The following is a 13,500-nucleotide window of genomic DNA, read 5'->3' as shown; positions in this document are numbered from 1 at the left end:
AAAGTACTATGTTTCACTTCCAGACCCTTGGAACGTAACAGGCCATCTAGGGCCAGAAGAAGCAGACTTGAAGATGCGGCACCCATGACACAACAACAAAAGAAGCACAAAAAACAAAAGCAAAATGACACAACAAAAGAAACACAGAAAACAAAAGCGAAAGTAGAAGCGAAAGTACACAATGCAGCTGCAATAAAATGTAATGCTCTCTCTTTCTTTACAGAGGAGCTGCTCCGCTTTGGTCGCGGATCCCACTTACTTGGGACTAACCCCGCTTTGGTCGCGGATCCCACTTACCTGGGACTAACCGGTGCACCACCCCTGACTGCTGAAAGTTCTGGTTCCCGGGTTTCGGCACCACTTGTCACGACCCCTTGCCCTCAAGGAAGACGCAACTCAGGAATCTTCTTTCAGCAGTTTATTCAGGCCCTTGATATTTCTTCTTCTACCCCTCGGATGCCCCTCCCAGCCTTAATAAAGCATCTCAAGCCCCAATGCAAAGCTGCCACGTGGAGCTTTCTCATAGGGTGGTGAAAAATCATGTGCCAACTCTCCCAAATAAGGAGTTGTTTGTCACAGACCACAGCGGAGTCAGCGCCATCTTGTAATGGCGACCATAGTCTGCAGAAACGGCAGAAGCGGCTCACCACACTCTATAGCCATCACAACATACATAATATAATCATTACCCCCAAAAGTTCCCTGTGCCCTTTCTCTGTGAATAGTCCCCACTCTTTTGCCTACTCTGCTTCTTTGCCCCTGGCTATCACAGACCTGGTTTTTGGTGCTACAATGAGATTTGCATTCCTAGGGTTTCACATAAATGGAAGTATGTGGATTCTACTCTTCTGTGTCTGGTTTATTTGAGTCAGGGTCATGTTTTTGAGAACTCTTTTGAGTTGATGCACTGATCACTGTTCTATTTCTTTTCCTTATTGGATAGTATTCTATATTATAGTTGTATCATAACATCTTTATCTTTTATCATTTTATGAACATTTGAGTGATTTTAAGTGTGGGCTAATGTGACTAGAGCTGCTATGAATATTAATTTGTAATACTATGTGCACATAAAGAGTGGAATGATTGATTCATATGGTAAGTATATGTTTCAGTTTCGGTACATCTAACAAAAGTCTGCTGAACTTTATTGCAGTTAATCTGTAGATACATTGGAAGAGAATTGCTCTAATAGCAATATTAAGACTTCTAATTTGTGATGATAATTTAAAGTTCTCTGAATTTGTGAGGATTTTGTTTTTATGCATCTTAACATCCTGTCCTCAGTTAGCTTGCCATGTATAATGAATGTTTTCTTAATTTCTAGACTTGAGAAGTCTAGACTTTGTAGTCAAATCTCTCTACTTTTTTCCAAGTTGGTTGGGAATCAAGCCCTGAACCTTGTGCATGCTTGGCAAGTACTCCAGCCATTGAAACACATCCTTAGCCCCCCGTCCCTTCTTGATTAGAACTTCAAGTTCAGGCTGTCCCTGAAATGGCAACAGTGAGAGCCCTACTCAGTCATTTCAGGCTTCATAGCTACTGCTTTCTGCTAGGCTCTGTGGAGTCTCCCTTGTGCATATGCAGCTCAGGGCTCAGTAAAGGATTTGAGGGTGGATTATACCTGGATCTGGGGGATTTTTCTCTCTGTGGCTTTCTCTTTCCTGCTGAATTCACAGCCACTCTCTGCTCTGAACTCTGTCATCATTCCTAGGTCATAAATCTGTAGATCCTTGCTTGAATTCAAATTGCCTTACACAGTGGACCCCGAGGCTCCTTGGCTGGCAAAAGCCTTTAAAGCATAGCTCCCACCTTGCATGAGTCCCTTCTTTCAAGAACCAAATTGCCTCCAGTGTGTGAAGTTTTTATCCTTTTAAATAACTCTTAAACAAATGTTTTCCCCCAGATTTTAATACTGAATGTCAGTACCATATGAGCAACTTTGTCACTTTTTCACAACCGGAACTTCCTAGTGAGTTTGTGTTTCACACTGTCATTGATATATCTATGTAATTTTGCCTTCTGTTTTTTTATTTTCCTGTTTACCTGTTCTCTGTTCCTGTTTGTCTCCATTTTATTAATTACAAAACTTTAAATTATTCTATTCCTGTCCCCAGTTAGCTTGCCATGTATAATGAATGTTTTATTAATTTCTATGGTATTTTAGTTTTTTTTTTGCGGGTACCTTTGACTTTATAATGTCTAATATAATTCTGCATTTGCAATAATTCCTACAAATAAAGGACCCAACAATCCTATAATCTGTCTACATTTATCTTACTTACACTTTTTTGTCAGGCATCTTAATTCTAGAATGATATAATAATTATTAGTAGTATATAATATGTTATTATGTTATTTGTATAACCCCTATTCCTTTAGATTTGTACATTTTCTTTTTTCTCCCCTGTCTTTCTATAATGTCACTGGGGACATTTTTCTTGTTGGAGAAGTATTCCTCATATGCTGAAGATCTAAATCTTCTGGTGGCAAATTCTCAAAATTACATTTGCATCTATTATTTTACTTTTCATTTTTGCTGAGTATGATTGTGTTTTGCTAGGTGTTTTCTTTTCCACTTGTTCATTTGTGTTTTGGGAGGAGACCATCAGCACTTTGAATATTTTACTTATTTTATTCTTCCTTTCCTGATTACTCTTTGTTCCTCTCTTATTTTCTCTTGGGTTCTAGTAGTTCAAGTTCTCACCGTCTTAGGAGTTCTGAGTGCTTCAAGTAGATTAAAACTCAATTATTCAGCTTTTCTAGATTTGAAAAAGATGTCACAAACTAATCTATTATTTTTGGACACAAATTATTTATATATGTATAAATATATACTACATGAATACGTGGATGTAGTCACACTATGGAAATTTTTATTTCATAATGTTTTATTTAATTTTCTAAAAAAAAAATTTGTGGCTAATATATAGAAATACCAATGCTCTATTTATATGGTGCTTTTATATCAATGCATATCCAGAACAAAGATGATTAGAAGTGACCATACTGGACTCCTTTTCTTGTTTCTCTTGTTAGTTTCAGTATTTTGTGATGTTTGATTAAATATGTGACATTGTGTTACATGATATTTGTTTTTAGTTCTTTCTATTTGGTTGAAGTTCTCTTCTGAAAAACTGTTCACAAAGGGTTTTTCTTATCAATGGAAAGAAATTATGTTACTGTTAAAGTCATCTTTTCCTGATTCACTGAGGTAGTTGTTTGATTTCTTTTACTTTTATCTTTAAATGTCATACATTGCATTAATGTATTTTCTAAAGTGAAAAGATGGCTGAAAATCAAGCTGGGTCTTAATGTAGGTAGCAGTTTCAACACAATTCTGTTGCACTATTGGTAAGAGTACAAAATGGTCATTTTGGAAGCAGTTGGGCTATGTTCTGTTTGTTTTAAGTTCTGTCTGCCTATGCCTTTGTTGAAGCAATCTGATTTGAGTGTGTAACAGAGGATTTGTTGGTCAGACCCATAAAGAATCATATGAAAATTCTATTTCTGTTGACTGTGTATCTGTGTGTAGCTGCAGGGAATTGGTAGACTTCAGTATGTATTAGCATGAAACAGTGGAGAAAAATGCAGTGGACATGCACTGGGAGACACTGTCCAGCAGTAGAAGCACCTCAGTGGGTTTACTTACAACATGGAGTGCTGTGGTATGGAAGGGAAGAAGGCAATAAGCATGAGAAATCTTTATTACAACATTATCCATGTGAACTGAAATACCATATAAAGCATACTAAAGGGTACACACATATTCAAAAACACAAATAGAGATCTTGCTTTTCAGACTTTATGAGATTCTGGGGCCCACCTGAGCTGGGTTGCCCCTGCACCAATTCAAACTCAATGATCTATCCCCAGATTAGAACCCATCTCTCTAGAAAGCTTTACAAAACAATCCTAGATCACTCTAATGCCTCCCATATTCTGAAATCCTGTGGCACATTTGTACATTTTCCACCCAATGTCACACATGATCCAAGGCAAAGAAATATTATCAGGAGTAAACAGATATTTTTTTAAAATCTATTTTCTCTTTCCCCAACTAGATGTTAGCTGAGTGACTCTTCATGCTCTCTCCCCATGGAGCTCTGGGTACTACTGCTGGTTTGTTTTTAGGAAAATACTTTATCTTCAAGCCGTATCATACTTAAAACCATCCTGTCCTTGTTAGAGGACAGCTTATTGCTTCATGTTTTTTTCCATGCTTTTCATCTTAATGTCCCCCTTTATTTTCTTTCTCTTACTTGACAGAAGAACTTAGAGAGACATGGTCTTTCTAATTTCTTTTCATTACTCTATGCTCTGATGCCTGGCAGGACTATAGATAGAGAAAGGCAGAGACTCCATAGTTTTCCTACTCAACTGTTGTGGTGATCTCCCCACTAGGGTAATTCAAAAAATCTTGTGAATTCTTCACTCATTCTTGCAACTATTTAAAACTTGTTTTATTCCTTGCTTAAAACACTTTGATTTCTTTCAACCTGTATTCAATGTTATCTGGCTTGTTATTTTCTTAGGGCATGGATTTGAATAATCAATACAAATCATATAATTATAGGTACAATGTTTCAGTTTGATGATTGGATTCGAGTATAATGTGCTGGTGTTCTATAGCCATGGCACTGCGACCTTAGTCAATAATAATGTATATTTAAAAATAGCCAAAAGAGTCAAAGGATATTTAATGTTTTCCCCAGAGGGAGATGATAAATATTGTAGTGATAGATATGCCAATTAATCCTGATTTAGTGATTTCACAATATATACATGTATCCAAAATCACACTCTATCACTTCATTCAATTGTGTGTTAAATAAAAATAAAATAAAGGTTTTTTTAAATAAGAACAGCAAAATTAGATGATGATGTAATTCCACTAGAAGGTTGTGAGATGTTCCATGAGATTTCTGCTTCTTATCCCATATGATACCCGAGTCCCTTAGAAATGTAAACCTCAGTTCTAACACAGCTATGGTGCTCAAGGTCATAGTGTGAACTTACCTCAGTGGGCTACCTCATGTGGGCCGAGTCTCCTCTGAAAACCTGGTGTCTCAGGGAAGCTTCACATGGGAGGAAGCAGTGCCAGTGAACATGTGCAGAGAGCAGGGGGGCAGCTGAGAGAGTGCTATCAGCCTGGACAGGATCCCTATTAAGTGGGGAAGGCTTATTTGTTCTGTGGGGCAGGAAAATGGGGTGTGGCTCATTTTCCTGCTGAGAAAAATCTTCTATGGTTTATGTTCTTCCTTCTAGTACCTTCCATTTGGTCAGGCAACTCTAACTTCATCTCCAACTTCTTTTCATTTGTTCCCTCCTTTCCATCTTTGCTTTTCCTTTCTTTCTTTTATTTTCTTTCTTTCTTTCTTTTCTTCCCCACCTTTTCCTTCTTTTCTTCCCACCATCCCTCCCTACCTACCTTCTCTGCTTGCTTGATTCCTTCATCTCTCTTTATATCTTTCTTTTTTTCTTGATTCTCCTCCTCCTCCTCCTCCTCCTCTTCCTCCTCCTCCTCCTCCTCCTCCACCAGTGACTGTATCAAGGGGCACTCTATTACTGGGCTGTATCTTCAATCCTTTTTGTTTTGTATTTAGAGACAGGGTCTCAGTAAGTTGATGAGACTGGCCTTACTTTTGATCATTCTGCCTAATCTTCTGGAGCAGCTGAGATTACAGGCATGCACCACCACAACTGACCTGTCTGTCAGATTTGTCCCATTTGTATTGCTTCTCTCAGATGTTTCTCTAACTAGCTATTTACTTCTATCACCACCACACAGCACTCTCCATGTTATCCTGTTATATGCTTTTTTTGTCATACTGTTTTACTATAAATTTTGTAACTATACTATAACAATTATTATAGTATTATTTTATATCTTTTCTTATTGGTCATTATCTTTCACCTTTAAAAGAAATATAAAGTCTTTTATGGCTGATATTTCAAATGACTTCTTGACCACTGCAAGCCTGAAGCTAGAATGGTATCTGACACTGATAGGGACCCCCTAAGTATTTCTGATGGTCTGAATGTACACTGGGTACAGAACTGAAAACTGTGGTTCACTGACAAGTGAATAGAAAATGTATTATCCCCATCCAAAAGGAAATTGGATGGACAGGTTTAAGATGTCTCATTGTATCTCTTTTCCCCAGATATAGCAAGAGTAAATGGAGCCCTTTGATTAAAAAAACGTAAGGAAGAATATGTTGCCAAATTATTTTATGATAGTTACATTGTTGTCATATTAAACTGACATTCTCATATCAGTCACTCCTTTTGGTCACATTTTGGGATGACCTATTAAAATGCAAATACATAATTAAAATGTTAACTTTTGCTGTTGATTATACACAGAATGGATTTTCAAATATGTTTTAAGTAGTGGAGCTTTTCCCTAAAGCAGAAGCTCACTGTGAAGTTAAATATACACATAGGTAAGAGTGGCTGATACTGGGACTGAAGCAGTGGGGGTAGAACCTGTTTCCACCCACCAGTCCCCCTTTCCTGACTGCTGTTTCATGACGACACTGGCATTAAGATCATAAATGTTAGACTCACCCTTTCAATTGGGAAATTGCTGCTCAGAGCTGAAGTGAATTATCCAGAGTCTTAAAATGACTTGGCAGCAATGACACTACAAGCCAGGTCCTTGAGTTCTTGTATACTGTGCAATCACCTGTGATATCCTAGTATTCCTGGATGCTAAACTCTATAGTCAGATTAGAGCCTTGCCGTGGGAGTTCCTATAAGAAGGGGCAAGTCAGACATTTCTGGGAGTCAGGAAGCTTGCTTTGAATTCTGCTTCTCCCCTCAGGCTGTGGGACAATTAATTTATAAGACTTCTCATTTGGAAATCACCTCACATCTATCTATGGTGGTAGAAGTAAGAAATAGACTTCTTTCTCCTAGTGTTTATTTTACAATTACTTAATAGCTGTCAATTTCCATGCAACAGAGAGAAATTTCACCAATATGTGTCTCAACTTCCCATTTTTGAAAAGTGGCATGACTGTGATCATGGAGGGTAGGACATTTTCATGACTATTCTTAGTTTCATTTGTAAGTCAAAGTCCAGAGTAGCAATAGATTACTTGGCTGACCTGGTGGAACCATATCACTAATAGTTAAGGTTATCTTCTCAGGCTATTAAGAGTCAAACATGACACCTGGCAGGCTAACAGGCACTTAGTAGATCTTTTTACCCAAATCGATGAATTTCAGAGATACATTTTATCTAGCAAATATTGTTTAAGAATATGTTAGTTGGATTGCAAACTACATAATAAGTGGGTGGATATTATTTGTGCCATATGTAATTGTTATATCCTGGGCATCAATGATGCTCATATTGAGATCCTGGAAAATGTCTGTCATGGCAAGATATTGAGAATAACCATGAATGTCACTTAATCTTCCCAATTCATTTTGCATGTTCCTGATATTTTCTGTCTTGATAATGACTGTGGTGTCTGGGCTTCACAAAAGGAATGGCTGAACAGCTTTGTAAGTATTGAGGGCCCTTTGGAAGAAAATGTCCATGGAAAGGGATCTGAAATGCTGGCCCAGCGAAATAACAATGACAGTATTTTTTTCTCCTCCAGTCCTGTTAATGACTTGGGTGATATACTAAATCTCTGAATGGATATAGAGATGATCCAACCATGGGATAACCATATTTTTGCCACTGGATGTTGATACATCTGTTCAATTTCACAGCAAGTTGTTATTGAAAATTTTCAGACTCATTCAGATCCACAGATCAGTGCTGAAGACAAATAGGCAAGCCAAAATTTAAAGGAGAATAAAATTACAAAGATTGGTAAATCATGCTAATTGAATGGAAATGGAGAACATCATGCTAAGTGAAATATTCCAGACTCAGAAAGTCAAGGGTTGAATGTTTTCTCTTATGTGCAGAAGCTAGAACAAAATAATGGGAAATAGGTGAGAAATCCCATCAAATAGAAGAGAGATCAGTGGAGTAAAGGATGTGGATGGGGTGGGGAGATGAGAAAAGGGAAAAGGAAAGAATGGTGGAATGAAATTTCTTATGTACATATATGAATATCCCACAGTGAATTTAATCTTTATGTATATTCATAGTTAACTAATTTTAAAAAGCTATAGAAATAGAAAATAAAATAAGTGTAGAGGAAAGGCAATGGGGGTGTTATGAGGAAGGGAAAGAGAAATACTGGGTACTGAAATGCAGCGAATTACACTCCATGTTTGTATAATTATGTTTAAAGAATTCCCAATATAATACTGTATAACTATAGTGCATTTATAAAAAATTGACTCTTCATAAAAATAGGAAAGATTTGGTGCTTAGACACAAATAATGATGTCTGATTTATTGTAGGTTTAATTAGGGAGACACTGTTGAAACTTAGTTGAACAATTAAAATGTTATACTAGATTATATATGTCCTTTTGCAGAATCATGCAGGTTGAAATGAACTGGTGAGGGTAAGTCTCTGGAAAAACTTCACTAATGGACTCTGTGATCAGTGTTGTTTGTATTATTTTTGTATAACTTGTTAACAGTAAACTCATTTGAGTATAGAGAAAGATGTGTTTCTATTTATCTTACCTGAGAGAAGATCTTGGCTGAGATTATAGGTGTTTACCACCACACCTGGCCTGTTCATAATTTTGATCACACTTCAAATACTTCTCTAATTGTCTTGTCACCTCAATCACCACTACACAGCACCCTATCATATTTCACTGCCAAATGTTTTGTTTTGGAATTATTCCATAATAATTATTACAGAAATATGTATTTCTTTGTTTTTCTGGTTATTATATTTCTCTTAAGAGAATGTAAATTCTTTAGTGGCAGATATTTCATGTGACTTCTTGACCACTGTATGATTAAAATAGATGGTATCTGGCACCTGATAGGGTTTCCATAAATATTTCTAATAACAAATGAATATAAAATGTATTATCCCCTTTCCAAAGGAAAGTGGATAAACAGGCTTAAGATGTCTTATTATATCGACTTTTTCCCAGATAGAGTAAGAGTAGATTGGAGCCCTGTGGTATAAAATTAAGGAAGAATAAGGTGCTATATTATTTTATGATGATTAAATTGTCCCATTCAACTGACATTCTTACATCAGTCACTCATTTTTTGTCACTTTTTGGGAAGACCCATTAAAATGCTAATGAGAGTGGTTAAAATGTTAACCTTCCTGTGTAAATTATAGGAGCCAACATTGCTGATTATGTACAGAAGGACTTTCAAACATGCTTTAAGTAGTGAAGCTTTTTTTTTTTCATAGCAGAAGCTCACCCCCTAAGTATAATGTACACATAGGTAAGAGTGGTTGATACTTGAGTTGAAGTGGTGGAGATTGAAATCTATATTCTGTCCACCAGGTATCTCTCTTGACTCCTGTCCTTCAAGGCTGTGTCCAAAGGATGCCCTGTGACACCCAGAGCAGCTACACAGAACATGGTTTTAAGATTATGAATCTTCGACTAACCTCTTAGTTTTTTGAAATGGAGGCCCAAAAAGCTGTAGTATTTTATTCAAAGTCTTGAACTTAGTGGCAGCAGTGGTACAAAAATACACCTCCTTGAATTCCAGTGCAGTGTGCTTTCACCTGTGTTACCCTAGAGGCGTGAATGCTAAATGCTATAGAATCAGATTAGAGCCTAGCAGTCAGAGTTCCTACAGGGAGAGAAGAGTCAGAATTTTTCAAGATCTGGGGGTCATTGCTTAGAATGCTTCTTCTCCCCTAGGACTGTAAAAGAATTTCCTCACAAGAATTTTCATTTGGAAATCTTCTTACACCTGTCTTAAGAAATAGAAATAAGGAAACGTGACTTCCTTCTCCAAACATTTATTTTACAGTGACTGTATAGCTCTGAATTTCCATTTATCAAAGGAGAACTTTTACCCATATAACTTCCTATTGTCTCTAATCAAGAGGGGTAAGATGGGTAGTGATATTGGCCCACTTATATGGTTATATTGTGGGCATGTATGACTATATAACAACAAATTTTATCATGTGTACACTTATAAAAATGTGAAAAAGAACATGTTAAAAAAGAAGGGGGGGGACATTTTCATGGCTATTTTTAGTTTCCTTTGTGACTGAAAACTTGGACTAGAAATAATTTACTTGGCTCAACTGATGGATTCATACTGGCCAATGCAGATTATCTTCTCAGATAACTGGAAGCTTAGAGCCAAACACAATACTTGGTGTGCTACCAGACACTCAATAGATCATTTCCCTACCTAAATAAACAAATTTCAGAGATATGTGCTATCTAGTAAATATAGTTTATGAATATATTGATTTGATATTTGAATACATATTGAAGTGAATGGACATCATCTGTGTCATATGCAATTGTGGTATCCCAGGCATGACACCCATATTGAGATCCTGGAAAATATCCATCATTACAAGGTATTGAATATAACCATGAGTCATTTAATGTTTCCACATCATTGTGCATCTCCTTGATGTTTTTTGTTTTGATAATGATTGTGGTGTCTGAGTTTCTCAGAAGGAGTCACTGAACAGCTTTGTGAATATTGAAATGAGAAAACATCAATAGGAAAGGGTCTGCAATGCTAGTCCAGAGAAATAACAATGATGGTACGTTTTTCTCTTTCTGTCCTATCAATGACTCAGGCTATATATTCAATCCCTTTGAATAGGGAGATTATCCAACCAAGGGGTAACCATGTTTTTTTCCACAGCATGTTGAGATTCCTATCCAAGTCCATGGCTAGTTGATGTTGCAGTTTTCCATACTCATGCAGATCCACTGACTTCAGTGCTGAAGACAAATAGGCAATCCCAAAATGAAAGGAGAATAATGTTACGAAGATTGACTAGTCATAAACACTGGGGAAAAAATTGGTGTTTAGACATTAGTAAACTAATCATGTTTGATTTCTTATAGGGTTAGCTGAGGGGACACTTTTGAAACTTACTTTAACAATAAAAAATGTTGTTCAAGTATATTATGTATGCCCTTCTGTAGAACCATGCAGATTGAAATGGACTAGGAATGGTAAAGCACTGAAAAACTTCATTGAAGGATGATGTGGTCTGCTTGTAAGAATTATATTTATAAAACTTTTAACTGTGAATGAATGCCATTTAAGTCTAGAGGAAGGTGCTATTTACATAAAAATAAATATACTAGCTTCCCCAACTAATTGGTAAATTCCCTGAAACCTGACACTATATTCTAAAAGTCTGTGTTTCATTCCATATGCATGGAATGGTACTGAGTACCTTATCTATAATAGTATCACTATTTGTTTGTGAAGTCATTTATAGGCATTCATTTAGACTGAGGCAGTCACTCATGTCAAAGTCCCTCATTTATGTATTTAATTGCCATGTCATAAAAAAAAATCAAGAGAGAAACTCACCTGTCAAGATTACAGAGTTTTAAAGGAACCAGTCTTTAACTTGAAGTTCCTACTACCTCTTATGAAACTAGTCTACCTGAGCTTGACACTTCTGCAAAGAATCATAGCATAAAGACAGTAAGATGATATCTTTTTATTTTTTAGCATATCAATTACACCTTATTTGAATATCAAGGTCAGCTGATTTATAGCAAGTTTGTCAGTGAGAAATGTGTATTAAATGATTGATAATGCTTTGTAACATGTACTGCATTGGAGATAAAGGACTAAATTTGAAGTCTTATGATTGAAAAATAAACAGGCTGGATGGCTGATTAGTGGAACTGTTTTCTTCACTCTTCTTCTAACTTACTTCAGTTTTATCTTTCAAAATCTACTCTACCTATAGAATTTAATTGTTAACTAAATAAACAAGAGAAGTTTACCTGCAGTGACTTCCAAGATGAGCTGAAGAGGGTAGGTAACTCAGTAATGCAGTACTTTTCAGGAGCTTTGTAGAGGTTCTATAAAGGGACCTACTACAGTAGCAGGTGAATTTAAAGGTCATCACCATGCCCTTACTTTTTAACTGAGGAGACTGAGGTCCCAAGGAGTTGTATCATTTACTAGATATTGAAATTAAAACTCCTTCTCTGATGGAAGGTTGGAGCTCAGATCTTACTTAAATATTTTTCCTTTCTATCAAGAGGATCAGCTTTCTTGCTAATTTAGAGATCCCAAGAGTGGCCTCATCATATCTGTAAGGCCAAGACTGAGCCACCAAGACTGTACTGTCCTCAGTGACAGGAGCTGGACCAAGGACATACAGGGGACATAGTAAAAGTTTTCAAGGCAAGTTTGCTAAGAATTATTAATGGATTCTGATTTATTAGTGGCACACTCTTGATTTAGAGAGCAGCTGTACTCAAATCTTACAACTAGATTCTAGCCCCAACTCTGACATTAACTAATAATAATTACAATTGCTATTGTTTTTTGGACACTTTGTATGTGCCAGTGCACCCTTCAGTGTGTTAATTACTTCACAGCCAGTACCTCATTTCATATTCAAAACAAATTCCACCCCTGGTTGAAGGATGAGGAAAATGAGACAAAGAAAATCAATAATGGGCCTGTGGTCATTGTTTGTAAGTGTCACAGTCTAGGTCTGCTAGACTATAAATACATAGTTGTAAACATTGTGACACCAATAATGCAAGGTTATTATTACCTTCCTCCTGAATTTGTCTTATTATCAGGTAATGATAATACTGATGATAGGTTATATGAAAAGAAGCTTATTTTCTAACAGACAGTACTCTAAATGCATCATATTTATTGCCTCATTTACCAGGAGGAAATTGCTCTTCTCATCTACAGTTGACAGAAAATTTTAAATTATTCTTTTGTTGTCTTCAGTCACCTTTACAGAAATACCAGCAGCTTTATAATTTCTGCTCTATTTTAGAAATTTCAGCATGTATCTTTGACTTTGTATTGTTTAATATAAATCTGCACTTGCAATAATTCCTAGGAATGAAAGACCTTACAAAACTATAACCAATCTATGTTTAACTCCCTAACACTATTTTGTTGTTATTTTAATACTAAAATGATATAATTATTATTAGTACTACATAACATGTAATTATATTATTTGTGTAGCCCTTATTTTTTTAGATCTGTACACTTAGTTTCCCCCGCCCCCAGTCTTTCTATAACATCGTTTGGAGCATTTTTCTTGTTTGGGGAACTATCTTTAATATTCTGAACGTCTAAATCTGCTGGTGGCAAATTCTCAAAATTACATTTGTCTCTCTTATTTCACTTTCATTTTTTTTACTAGTAGATGAACAGAATACCTGTATTTTATTTGTTTACTTTTATGTTGTGCTGAGGATTGAACCCAGTGCCTTACGCACGCTAGGTAAGCGCTCTGCCACTGAGCTACATCCCCTGCTTTCATTTTTTAGGAATATTTTTTTGCTGAGTATAAGTCTGTTTTCTAGGTGTTTTGCTTGTTTCTTTTTTATTTGTTCTTTGTGTTTTGGTAGGAGAGAGCATCAGCACTTTGAAATGTTATATATTTTCTT

The 13,500-nt window shown here is 36.2% G+C and overlaps 2 pseudogenes; both read right to left on the bottom strand.

Moving 5' to 3' along the window:
- Window positions 1-7,249: 7,249 nt before the first annotated feature.
- LOC107145682 lies at window positions 7,250-7,774 on the bottom strand (annotated as a pseudogene).
- A 2,531-nt stretch (window positions 7,775-10,305) lies between these two features.
- On the bottom strand, window positions 10,306-11,981 carry LOC107145680 (annotated as a pseudogene).
- Window positions 11,982-13,500: the final 1,519 nt, after the last annotated feature.

The sequence above is a fragment of the Marmota marmota genome, unplaced genomic scaffold (genome assembly GCF_001458135.2).
Source record: "Marmota marmota marmota unplaced genomic scaffold, marMar, whole genome shotgun sequence".
Taxonomy (NCBI): Eukaryota; Metazoa; Chordata; class Mammalia; order Rodentia; family Sciuridae; genus Marmota; species Marmota marmota.
The sequence above is the reverse complement of the archived record's forward strand: the minus strand, read 5'-3'. Positions and strand labels throughout refer to the sequence as shown.